Below are 12,183 nucleotides of genomic sequence, written 5' to 3' on the forward strand. Positions count from 1 at the left end.
AGTCCAGTATTACCAAGTGATCTTCATTACTGAGTGAGGATTTGAAACCGAATCTCCCCTGTCCTATACCAACACTAACCACCCTGAATCTCATCTTAATTAAAATGTATACTCACAGCTTGCCTCTGTGGAACCTCTGGCCTCCTTTGGTTAGAGGAGTTTTTAGAAATAGGAGCACATAACAAATATAAGGAAGCTGAATTCCAGCTGTCTAATAGCATGGTACTAAGCAGTATAAGTTGCACAGGATGCTAGGTGATGCTCTGGTTTTGCAAAGGTCTGGGCACTGTTACTGATGTAACTAACATGAATTTGAATTAACTTCGGAGGATGGTGGAAGGCAGGAGGGCCTGGCATGGCTTGGTCCATGGGGTCACATAGTCGTACTAAATTATGCGACTGAACAACAACTCCTATACCTGATACAAAGGACCTAGGCAGTACACCTGGACTATGCAAACCATGCCCAGTAGGCAGCATGAGAATATGTCAGTCGCAGAATTTGTAAGCATTCTTAGCCCTCATGTTCAGACTAGAAACACACCCTGCCGTCAATTCAATTGTAACAGAAAAGCATTTATACATTGTCCCTGACACTGTTGATTACGCACATTCTCTGCTGCAAATGATACATTTCTGCTAGCCTCCAAAATGGAATCTGGCAGACTGTTCCCCACCAGCTGCTCACCCCCCAGTGCAGAAACATGGGAAAAGTTCAGTGCAGAAGGCAAAGGAGCAAGCATCTCACTTGGAGAAGAACAAAGTTCATACAAAGAGTTGTATCTATCCACCTTTTCTGCTGGTAAAAAAAAGGGAGGGCTGTGGCGGGGGATCATGAGACCCACATCCCTATAGTCATCTAGGGTCTCGGCCACTATAACAACAAGGCAACAAAACAGCAAGCCTCGCATTGCTTTCAGACCAGGATATAGATTCTGAAGGGAAGAAAAAGAATTGGATATATTCCCCACCCTTCACTCAGCAGCTTACAATCTTCCTTTCCCAGAAGACACCCTGTGAAGTAGGTGGGACTAAGAGTTCTTCAAGAACTGCTCTTGAGAGAATGACTGACTCAAGGTCACATAGCTGGCTGCATGTGGAAGAGTAGGGAATCAAACCCAGTTCTCCAGAGTAGAGTCTGCCATACTTAACCACTACACCAAGTAGCATGGATCAGACTTTCTGTGTCTCATAAAGAAATCAATGGTCTACTAAAATTAACTAAAACATAAAGTGGGGCATCCTTTTGCAAGAAAGTTATTCTTAAAAGCAAACACCTTGATTAGGTGAAATCGTTTAGATCTGGCCACAAAAAGTGGTTATTGTAACAAAAGGATGAGCATTACAGAATACTTAACAGGCATGTTAGACAGTGTCTAACATACCAGATGGATTAGTTAGTATCAGGAACATCTGTCAACAGCTTTTGCCCCAGACAAATAAAAGCAAAATAAATAAGGTTCTTTAATCCTCAAAGATAATTTAATTTGACTTCATTATCACAGGGCATCCCCTGTCGAAAGATAGGAAATTAGTGGAGTTTAGCCTCCCTCCCTGCCACTTATATTTGTACCAGTTTCACAAACACACAGGCAATACGACCTCACTTAGATAAAAACTTCTCGGTGCCTAGTTGCCATCTGTTTTTATTTTGATTGCATTGTTCTGATTTGTTTTTAATGTACTGTAGTTTTAACTTGATCTTCGTGGTCTCTGTGCTTCACACCCATCGGATTAGGGCGCCTGCGCTGATCCCGATCGGTACCTAGAAAGCCCGGGATTTTATTTTTTTTCCTTCTTTACCATTTATTCTGTCCTCCAAATGCCACTTCGCCTACTCCCCTTCTCCGGTGGTCACAGCTAATTCGCCATTAAGGCGTCTGGTCTATCTGGGCTTGAAGTAGTATGTTGAATGGGCTCTATGCTCAGAAAAACCGGCACAGAGCACCCAGCACTCCTCCGCACGAGTGCCCCTCCAACAGGGGCACCACCGAGTTCTTACCAGTTGAAGAACCCCCCAAAAAAGACCAGCACAGACGCTGCAGAGCCGGAGCTCCAACAAACACGTCTATTAGCGCTGTGCTGTTACTGGAAACCCTCGAAAGCCCGGGATTTTTGTGCCTATGCCCAGTGAGCATGCGCCAAACCCCAAGTGCGCATGCCCACAAGGCAGGGCACGGACATCCTGCCAGTTCTCTTCTGACCGCCGCATCGAACAGTTCATTCTTCCCAGCTCTGGTTGGTACTTACTTTTATTGCCTTTTTGCCTGGTTCTTCTATCGTCCTCTTTCTACTATCAAAAAAAGAAAGAAAGAAAAAAAAGAGGGGGAGTTATTGACTCTTTTTCCAACCATTCGGGGTACCCCCCCCTGTTTCCTGCCCCATTTGGATTCACGCTTCGCTTGGTTTATGGACAAGCAATGGGGGTTCTGCAAGTGGTGTGAGCATGGCGGCAGTAAAATAGCTCCTCCCAACGGTCACTCGCTCTGCTTGCTGTGCCTCAGAGAGAGATATCATGTCAACTCCTGCCCTCACTGTGCTCGGTTTTCAAAGCAGACCAGAAAGAATAGGGCAGCCCGCCTCTCAGCCGCTCTCATGGAGTCCGCCCTTACTCTGAATAAAATGGCTTCAACTCCTTCGACACCGTTGTCGACCGTTCTATCGACATCAACCCCAGCAGCGGAGACAGGCGCCCATAGCCAGCTGCCATCCGATACCGTTCACCCCCTCAAACGTGGGGGCTCGGTTTCGCAATCCGAGTACTCGACACCTGCGAAGAAAAGCAGGGAGGACATGGGGTCTCATACAGACAAGGGAAAGAAACATAAGAAGGATAAGGTTGCACCCCATCTTCGACCCCGGATGGTTCGGTATCGACTGACTGCGGCCTCAACGATTCCACCTAAACAGATCTTGGCCTCTCCATCTCGTCAGAGAAGCCCCTCAGTACTGAAAATCCTATGTACTCAGGCCCTCTCCAGTTCTGAGCCCGAGATCGATCTGACACAGTTATCGTCTTCTCACTCTGGTTCCCGGGGCAATAGTGATAGAGACTCTCCATCAGACCCTGATGCATCTCAACCACCCTTACAGCCACAGCCTAGACTTCAATCGGTCGACCCTGACATCAATCATCAATCTACTTTCCGCAGACCACCTCCGCTGCTGACGTGGAATCAATGTCAGTGGTTGTACTTGTACTGGGGCTACCCCTTCAACCCATGCCTATGGTACCCACCATGAAATGCACTGGAGTGTGAGCAGCACTCAGAAGCATCCTTCCACTCCAGGGTATCTCATCATTCACTGACCCGACGTTCACTGTCAGCCACTGTCTCCGTCCCTCCTCGGCAGGAAGGCTGAAAAACAGAGAAACCTCGTGAGCCTGAGCCAGCGGAAACTCCAGTCATGTTGACCGCGAAAGACTTATCTTCGACACTGCACTTGTCAGAACACTCTGATGTCCAGGGAGCATTGTCCGCCTCCGATACGGACTCTGATGCTGAAGGCTCCATCGATAAAATCCGAACCGAGTCTTCTCCAAACTCTTAGATCGTTGATGATCTCCCCATCTCGCCCTCCGAAGACCTGAGATCTTATGGAGATCTTGTTAAGCATATGGCTCAGTCACTTTCCTTACCGATAATTCAACCTCAGCTTGCAGTTGATGACACGGTCTTTGATATCATGCAGCATGACACATCCACTGCCATCACCCTTCCAGTCACCAAGGTGATCCTGCAAACCATCAAGGAACCCTGGTCTAAGCCAGCGTCCACTCCAGTATCCTCCCATAGGCTGGATCATATGTACCGTGTTCAGGAGACCGGGGCTGAGTTTTTCTTCACACATCCACGCCCCAACTCCGTAGTGGTCTCTTCGTTATCTTCAAAAACCAGAAAGGTACATTCTATTCCACCTGATAAGGAGGGTACGAAGATTGACAGTGCTGGCAGAAAATTTTACTCAGCAGCCGCATTGGGAATCAGGCTCTCCAATTACTCCGCCTGCATGGCTTCTTACCATTACTCACTTTGGGAACAGCTTTCTGGACACCTAGCTTCACTCCCCAAGGATAAGCGTCCCAAAGTAAAGAAGTTACAAAGGGAGGGAATGCTGCTAGCAAAACAGAGTCTAAGCACATGGTCGATACTTCTTCAAAGACACTTACCTCAGCCATCACTCTGCGACACCATGCCTGGCTTCAAACCACAGCCTTGCAACCAGACACTAAGGCCTACATAGAAGATCTTCCCTTGGAAGGTGAAGGTCTCTTTAGTGCTACCACAGACTCCATCCTACAGGGGATGAACAAAAGCATTAAAACGTCATGCAATTTAGGTGTCCCTTCTCCTGCCCCGAGGGCCTTCAACTCTAAACCCTGGCAGAAACCCTGGAATAAGAAGCCTTTCCAGAAACAATCTCCAGATCACACCTGGAAGTCACGCTCCTCACACTCTGGAAACAGATCTTCCTATGACAACAAGGGCAAGTTTACATCCCCATCTGCACAACAGATGACAGCAAAGGGGACCCACACCCCTAATAGGGTCTTTGACTTTCCCATTCTAGCAAACCCTCCCCCCTCCTCTGGACCCACGCGCCTCCACTGATACCTTTCAGCATGGCACCTTATCACTTCAGATCGTTGGGTTCTCTCCATCATAGAGGAGGATTATGTGAAAGAATTTGCTCGTCTCCCAGACAAGTCAGTATTCATAGCAACTCTTCCTTCCCCGGCTCTGCTGAAGGAGGTCAAAAACCTTCTACAGAAACAAGCTATAGAGCGGGTTCCCCACCATCCTCTGAGTCATGGGTTTTATTCCCATTATTTTGCAGTACCAAAGAAGGACGGGGGAGTCAGACCCATCACGGACATCCGGGACTTGAACGATTTTATCACATACCAAAAATTTTGAATGTCAACTCTTCAAAGCATTCTGCCGTTAATCAAACAAGGGGATTGGATGGCTACACTGGATCTACAAGATGCGTACTTCCATATTACCATCCACCCTCGCCACAGGAAGTACTTACGTTTTGTTATAGGTCCAGATCACTTCCAGTACAGGACCCTTCCCTTTGGTCTGTCCACTGCCCCACATGTATTCACCAAAATCATGGTGGTGGTGGCGGCTTACCTGCGTCTTCAAGGAGTAGTTCTATTCCCATACATAGATGATTGGTTGGTAGTGGCAAGCTCAAGGGATCTCCTGCAACATCTCAACCTGACTCTGAATCTTCTTACCAACTTGGGTTTGAAGATAAATTCCAAAAAATCCCATCTTGTTCCAGCTACTGTGGTACAGTTCATAGGAGCAGTGCTAGACACCAACCTACACAGGGCCTTCCTTCCCCAACAATGAGCAGAGGATATAGTATCCCTGGTCAACCTCCTGCAATCTCGGAGGATGGGCTCAGTTTTTCAAATTCAGCATCTTCTGGGACTTATAGCGGCAACAACCAGCGTGCTTCTCTTGCCAAGTTGAAATTGCAAACTCTGCAACTCTGGTTTCTGAAGCAATGCCACAGTTTAGTAGGATCTCCTCTTCAGCTTCTCCAGACTCCTCCCTCAGTCCTCCGGTCTCTGGATTGGTGGAAATAGAAAAACAACATCTTACAGGGAGCACCATTTCATCTCCCACCCCATCTGTGACAGTCACCACCGACGCATCCTTGTGGCGTTGGGGAGCTCAGCTGAATGGCCTCTGCGTGGGAGGCCCATGGTCCCCTTCTTTCCTGCATCATCACATCAACTTCTTGGAGCTTCTAGCCATTCAATATGCTCTTCAGTCATTTCGTCCACTGATTGCTTACCGCACAGTGGCAATTCTGACGGACAATATGACAGTGCTCAGCTACATCAATCGTCAGGCAGGACATGTCGAGAAAACTGTGTGCCCTGGCAATGGACATCTGGGAGGCGTGCATAAACCTGCATACTTTCTTGGTGGCATCCCATCTCCCAGGAGAGCTCAATGTTCAAGCAGACTCTCTCAGAAGGAGGGCTGCCCAGATACACAAGTGGGAGATCAGCTGGCCTTACCTGTCACCAGTGTTCCAGCAATGGGGTTGTCCTGCGGTAGACGTGTTCGCTTCAGCTCTGAACCGGAAGTGCTCAGCCTACTGTTCTGGGGTGGGGGCAGGCATGGATTCGCTGTGGAACAGCCTCCTCTTCCGTTGGATTGAGAAGTTCCTATATCTCTTTCCACCCCTTCCATTGCCGACTAGAGTAGTCAACAAGATGTTTTGGGAACATCCAGTCTGCATTCTGATAATGCCATGGTGGCCATGGCAGAGTTGGTTCCCTATTCTGCTAGGTCTAGCCAATGGGTCGTTTCACCTTTTTCCCCCAGGGAGGGAAGCTCTTGCACCACAACATTCCACACCTCAAACTAACAGCATGGAGGATTACTCCTCAGGCTTTTCAGCAAGAGTCCAGCATGTTTTATTGAACAGCCGCAAGCCTTCTACCCGGTGTTCTTATGACTACAAGTGGTCTAAGTTTGTGAACTTTCGGGGGAATCCCAATGCTGACACACATACGGTGGGACTACCACTAATTTTTGAGTTCTTGCTCTCTTTAGTGGATGCAGGCCTGAATTACTCTTCAGTTCGTGTTTATCTAGCTGCTATAATAACTCACCATGACCCCATAGACTACTTTTCTGTGTTTGCGCATCCACAGACTAAGAGATTTCTTAAGGACTTGCTTCATCTGCATCCACCCACTAGGAAGCCCACCAAGCCTTGGGACCTTTCCTTGGTGTTGGATAAGTTGTCAGGTCGCCCTTTTGAACCTATGGCCACCTGTCCATTGAACCTCCTCTCATGGAAAACAGCCTTGGTTGCAATTACCTCTGCTAGGAGAGTTGGGGAGCTCATGGCTTTGCGTTGTGACCCCCCTTACCTATGTTTTCAAGAGGATCACGTTTCATTGGTTCCTGACATCTCGTTCCTTCCAAAGATAGTTTTGGAGTTTCGCCTTAGTTCGGACATTTCCCTGCCAACATTCTACCCCTCACTGTCTTTCGAGGAGGAAAAACGGTTACATTCGTTGGACATGAGCTTTGCTTTTCTTCCTGAGTAGATCGAAAGCCTACAGGACCCACATTTGTTTGTTTCCTATGCTACTGCTAGGCTAGGAACTAAGATTACATCTCAAAGATTGTCGAAATGGCTAACAGAGACTATTAAGCTCTGCTACTTGTTAGCTAAAAAACCCTTACCAGGCCCCATGCGTGGGGATTCCACACAGGCCCTGACCACATCCACTGCCTTCCTTCGAAGTGCTACGTTGGCTGACATTTGCAAAGTGGCTACTTGGGCTTCGCCGCATGCCTTCATGAGACACTATGCTTTGGATGTGTGCAGACACCAGAAGGCTCAAGTGGGACGTCTGGTCTTACAGGCTGCTACTTCTGGATGACCTCCAGCATCCTCCTCCAGGTATGTCTGCTTGCTAGTCACCCATGGGTGTGAAGCACAGAGACCACGAAGAAGATAAACAGGTTGCTTATCTGTAACTGATGATCTTCGAGTGGTCATCTGTGCATTCACACTACCTGCCCTCCTTCCTCACTGCTGTTGGTCCTCCTTTGTCTGGCCTTGACAGTGGTCAGAAGGAACTGGCAGGATGTCTGTGCCCCGCCTTGTGGGCATGTGCACTTGGGGCTTGGCGCATGCTCACTGGGCGTGGGCGCGAAAATCCTGGGCTTTCTAGGTACCGATCAGGATCAGCGCAGGCACCCTAATCCCATGGGTGTGAATGCACAGATGACCACTCGAAGATCATCAGTTACAGGTAAGCAATCTGTTTTTATCTGCTCTGAACCTTATGGTGCAGGGGAGGGAGGGCTAAAAACCTAATAAAATAATAAATAACCATATACTTCAGGTCTTGTACTCTTAATGCTCATTGTTCTGACACAGTTCCTGGCTGCTGTCATGGATCCTTCCTTTGTCTCTCCCAAAGCACCCCTCCAGATCCCCTGATATTCTGGCTTCTGTCAGACCCCTTCTTATCTTGGTCTTCATCTTAACTCTCCATCTCATATCCCCAAGCTTCCTCTTTCTATTATTTTTCATTTTTATCTTCTCTTTCTGTCTCATGTAGCCTTCCTTTTCTGTTGTTCGTCAGAGACCTGCACACTTGAGTGACTGACCCAAGGTCACCCATCTGACTGCATGTAGAGGAGTGGGGAATCAAACCCAGTTCTCCGAATTAGAGTCCTCTACTCTTAACCACTACACCAAGTAGCATGGATCAGACTGAGTCTCACGCTTGACTGTGCATATCTCCAAAGAAGCCATGAGTTACATATAATTGAGAATATCTTAATTAGTAGTAGATTGATTTAAGACTCGCCAAAGCTAGCCCTTTTTAACTATGGTTTTATTATTTCATGGGAGAACACTGCAATCTATAAATGCAAAAAATTAAGCCCCAAAAGGTCCAGAGTTGTGGGTGGATGTGTGAACACCGATACACATGTACTTCCCTCTGGTCCCAGATTAGCAGCCGGGGGCTTTATTTATTTATTTATTTTATCAAATTTATATCCCACCCTCCCCTAATGGGGTGAATTAGGTGGGCTGAGTAAATAAATTGGCTGGATCCAACCTAAACAATACATGTGATCAGCATTAGGGCGAAGGGATCATTCATAGATTGAAAGAGAGGTCAATAAAAAAACAAGATAGAATTCTTATTTGGGTACTCAGGTAGTGGGGTTCTGAAATGGTTGGCTATATCATAGAACCCTACTGGAATTTTTATTTTTATAGGAAGTTTAAGCTACTCTGGTTGATAGGAAGGAGTTCCTTGGCTGCTTTTTGCATGATTATCATTTATTTCAGTGTGTCTTGTGCACAATTATTTTGGCTTTCCATGTTCACAAAAAGAAGATTTGGAGTGGCCATTTGAAAGAGGAACATAAGAACATAAGAGAAGCCATGTTGGATCAGGCCAATGGCCCATCCAGTCCAACACTCTGTGTCACACAGTGGCCAAAATATATATACACTGTGGCTAATAGCCACTGATGGACCTCTGCTCCATATTTTTATCCAATCCCCTCTTGAAACTGGCTATGCTTGCAGCTGCCACCACCTCCTGTGGCAGTGAATTCCACATGTTAATCACCCTTTGGGTGAAGAAGTACTTCCTTTTATCCGTTTTAACCTGTCTGCTCAGCAATTTCATCGAATGCCCACGAGTTCTTGTATTGTGAGAAAGGGAGAAAAGTACTTCTTTCTCTACTTTCTCCATTCCATGCATTATCTTGTAAACCTCTATCATGTCACCCCGCAGTCGACGTTTCTCCAAGCTAAAGAGTCCCAAGCGTTTCAACCTTTCTTCATAGGGAAAGTGCTCCAGCCCTTTAATCATTCTAGTTGCCCTTCTCTGCACCTTCTCTAATGCTATAATATCCTTTTTGAGGTGCGGCGACCAGAACTGCACACAGTACTCCAAATGAGACCGCACCATCGATTTATACAGGGGCATTATGATACTGGCTGATTTGTTTTCAATTCCCTTCCTAATAATTCCCAGCATGGCGTTGGCCTTTTTTATTGCAAACGCACACTGTCTTGACACTTTCAGTGAGTTATCTATCATGACCCCAAGATCTCTCTCTTGGTCAGTCTCTGCCAGTTCACACCCCATCAACTTGTATTTGTAGCTGGGATTCTTAGCCCCAATGTGCATTACTTTGCACTTGGCCACATTGAACCGCATCTGCCACGTTGACGCCCACTCACCCAGCCTCAACAGATCCCTTTGGAGTTCCTCACAATCCTCTCTGGTTCTCACCACCCTGAACAATTTAGTGTCATCCGCAAACTTGGCCACTTCACTGCTCACTCCCAACTCTAAATCATTTATGAACAAGTTAAAGAGCATGGGACCCAGTACCGGGACCCAGTACTGGAGATTGCAATACAGCTACTGTATAAGGAATAGCTCCTTTTCTGTGGCACAAAGTCCTTTTTCTTTCTAGCAGAGATGCTGTAAACACCTGGCTGTACTTTCAGGAACCTCAAGCCATTTGGGGGGGGGGGGGGCGGGGGAGGAATTCTTACCAGACTGAAGTTATTCAAACAAGATGTTTCAGCTCTTTCCTTCCCCTAAACACGTTATACACCCAGCCTAAGTCTAGTTCAGAGTAATACCAATTTGAAGGACAATTTTACATCCTGGCTTATTTATTATTATTTATTCATTACATTAGATCTATATTCTGCCCATTCTATGAAGACTAAAGGCAGCTAAACATAAAATAAACAATAGTAAAATAGTAAAACAATCAGATAAAATCACAATGATGCTACTTCATCTATTCAGGCAGGATCATATAGTATTTTCCTTTCTCCAATGTGGTCAGATCCTAGGCAGTTGGTACTAATGCGAGATAGATCCAGGTGAGGTGGCCGCCCTCTCCCATTTAGATGTCATATGCCAGGGGTCCTCAACCCCGGGCCATGGACCAGTACCAGTCCGTGGCCTGTTAGCAACTGGGCCATGAGTTGTATAATTATTTCATTATATTTTACAATGTAATAATAGGCTTTTTTGGTAGAAAAGGCCCAGCAGGAATTCATTTACATATCAGGCCACACCTCCTGACATCATCATTGTTTCACACAGGGCTTTTTTTGCAGAAAAAGTTCAGCAGGGACTCATTTGCATATTAGGCAACACCCCCCCCCCCCGATGTCAAGCCAGGCGGAACTCCGTTCCTGTGCATTCCTGCTCAAAAAAAGCCCTGGTGGTAATAATAATAATACAACATTGGATTTATATCCTGCCCTTCAATCTGAATTTTAGAGTCTCAGCGGCTCATGATCTCCTTAACCTTCCTCTCCCACAACAGACACCCTATGAGGTGTGTGGGGCTGAGAGAGCTCTCACAGAAGCTGCCCTTTCAAGAACAACTCTGTGAGAGCTATGGCTAACCCAAGGCCATTCCAGCAGCTGCAAGAGGAGTGGGGAATCAAACCCAATTCTCCCAGATAAGAGTCCACACACTTAACCACCACACCAAACTAATAGAAATAAAGTGTACATTGGTATCATCCCAAAACCATCCCCCACCCCCCATCTTGAGATAATACTCTTGAGATAATTAGTGTGACTGAAAATAACAGCATCCAGTTCACCCCCGGGCATGAAGCCAAAACCTGTTTGTTGAAGTTACTCAAAGGGTGAGGGAGGATTCTTTAACAACCGAGGTCTATTTTATGAGTAAACTTTATGTGTATTAAGCCTGCATTTTTCTCTGCATAAAGCCTTTATTTTAAAAATAAAGTGGTCCCTTCATTCATTTGTACTTTGGGCCCTTTTTGGCAATGTAACTTCCTGTGATTGATTGTACCAAAATTGTTCTCTGTGTGTGCTGACTCCCAATAGAGAAATTCAGTGTTTCAGCCACTGCATCACCCCCCCCCTTCCTTTCCCATAATCTTGGGCAACTTTTTCTGCCTTAGTTCAAATTGTTTCCAGGTTAAACAATGAACATTCCAAAGCACCTCAGCAGTGCAGAACTACCCGTAATTATAATCAGCCATACTTACAAAAAGTTCTTTGTTCTGCAAAAGTTTAAAATTCTGTATTTTACAAAATTTATTATGTCAAATGAAATTGAATCCTGCCTTCTCTTCTTGGCAACTGATACAGTTTGCAGGTGCTTCCAAATGAGCTTTAGGATTACAGTAAGCCAAGAAAAATGTAATTTCGGTGGTATTTCTATTGTAATTTAGTTCTCATTTAAATGAGTTGCTGGAAGCTGTTCTTCACAGACATACTTTAAATGCAAATTAATCTAGATGACTGTTTCAGGGTGCTTGATAAATACGAGTGGCAACTCGAAACCTTTACTATTTATAATAAATCATTTCCTCTCCAATCAGTTTCTCATGTTTCTCCAATGTTATAATATGCTTTTATTTTGCTAAGGAAACACAGGGGAATTCTGGCTGGTTGGTGAGGAGTTGAGCTGTTAGCCATTTGGTGAAATGATCGTCCTGCAGCATTCATGCCAAAATTCTAAGCCACAAAAAAAAGTCCAAGTGCAGAAAAACCACATTATTAAAAATGAGCTGATACTTATCAGGGCTCTTTTTACCTATGTCGTTGTATTGTTTTGTTCCCAGCTGAGAGTACTAAACTCTCTTATGGCT

This window comes from Heteronotia binoei, chromosome 4 (assembly GCF_032191835.1).
Source record: "Heteronotia binoei isolate CCM8104 ecotype False Entrance Well chromosome 4, APGP_CSIRO_Hbin_v1, whole genome shotgun sequence".
In the NCBI taxonomy this organism is placed as follows: Eukaryota; Metazoa; Chordata; class Lepidosauria; order Squamata; family Gekkonidae; genus Heteronotia; species Heteronotia binoei.